Raw genomic sequence first — 1,871 nt, forward strand, 5'->3', positions numbered from 1 at the left:
TGTCTCTCTCTCTTTCTCTCGCTATAATAATTGTCTGACTTCTCTGGCTCTCCTCAGATGGTAGGACGGCAAGTCGTTTTAATTTGAAAGTAGAAGTCAATTTGTTTCAGTGGAAACTTTCTGAATGGTCTGCAGTGAGGTGGCACACAATGATAACTCGTGTCAACTTGTATTTTCAAGCTGTGTGCTTCACCAGTTTCCATAATTGTATTGTTATAGTGAGGGGTGAAAGCATAGCATGGTTATTTATTATTATTATATAATATATTTATTTATATGTGTCATTTTACATTGAGTCGGTGTTTGATTTTGCGGTCTTGACAGGAATTAGGAATTAAATTCTGAAAAATTAAATGAAATGAGCATGCCATGCTTTGGGAAAATGGAATCTTCCCCCTCTTTTTTAGGTCACCGATGATTCATCAAGTGAATTCATAAGTGTGAGGAGGGGAGAATGAATTAATGCTTCAGACAGTACTGACACTGCAGACCAAACCAAATGATTGATGAGATGAGAGACTGATCAGTTTGTCTCCGCCTGCTTTGGGAAGTCAGGGGGAAATAAATTCGAATAAATTTCTGCATTCATAAATGCAACAAGATGACAAGGAATAGATAAACATAGTATTTTACTTCGTTCTTTGATTTTAACATTAAAGGTGGCCTGTCAAAATATATGCTCAGATGCTATTTTACCATCCCAATCACAACCCTGTAACCCACATGAATAATTAAGTGATCTTTACCCTAATTGGCTGTGTTGCATGTAGTGTGTATGTAAGAGAGAAAGTTACAAGAAAACATTCATTTATTTTAATCACTTCCCTTTGTGTAGCCACTCTGTTTCTTCTAGCCACCCACATTTTTGAATATGGGTATGGTATTAAAGCCGATAATACACCGATCAGCCATAACATTACAGTATGGCCAATGATGGATGAAGTGAATGACACTGATTATCTCATTATTATGGCACCTGCCAGTGGATGGGATATATTAGGCAGCAAGTGAACATTTTGTTCACAAAGTTGATGTGTTAGAAGCAGGAAAAAATGGGCACTTTTACAAGGGCCAAATTGTGATGGCTAGACAGCTGTCAGAGCATCTCCAAAACTGCAGCTCTTGTGGAGTGTACCTAGTCTGCAGTGGTCAGTACCTATCAAAAGTGGTTCAAAGAAGTAATAACGGTAAACCAGAGACAGGGTCATGGGTGGCCAAGGCTTATTGGTGCACGTGGAGAGTGAAGGCTGGCCCATGTGGCCCGATCCAACAGACGAGCTACTGTAGCTCAAATTGCTTAAAAAAAAAGTTAATGCTGGCTCTGACAGACATGTGTCAGAAACACGGCAGTGTATCACAGTTTGTTGTGTATGGGGCTGCGTAGACCAGTCAGGGTGTCCATGCTGACCCTCCACTGCCGAAAGCGCCAACAATAGGTGCATCAGATCTGGATCTGAAGAAGGTGTCCTGGTCCGATAAATCATGTTTTCACATTGATTGCCGGGTGCGTGAGCATCGCTAACCTGGGGAACAAATGGCACCAGGATGCACTATGGCAAGAGAGCAAGCCAGCGGAGGCAGTATGATGCTTTGGGCAAGTTTCTGCTGGGAAACCTTGGTTCTGTTATTCATGTGGGTTTTCCTTTGACACGTATGACCTACCTAAGCATTGTTGCAGACCATGTGCATCCTTCCATGAAAACACTATTCCCTAATGCCAGTGGTCTTTTCAGCAGGATAATGTGCCCTGCCACAAATAGTTCAGGAATGGTTTGAGGAACACAACAACGAGTTCAAGGGTCACTTGGCCTCCAAATTCCTCAGATCTCAATACACTCTAGCATGGAATACGATACATGGAACAACTTACA

Source organism: Alosa alosa, chromosome 8, assembly GCF_017589495.1.
Source record: "Alosa alosa isolate M-15738 ecotype Scorff River chromosome 8, AALO_Geno_1.1, whole genome shotgun sequence".
NCBI classification, from domain to species: Eukaryota; Metazoa; Chordata; class Actinopteri; order Clupeiformes; family Clupeidae; genus Alosa; species Alosa alosa.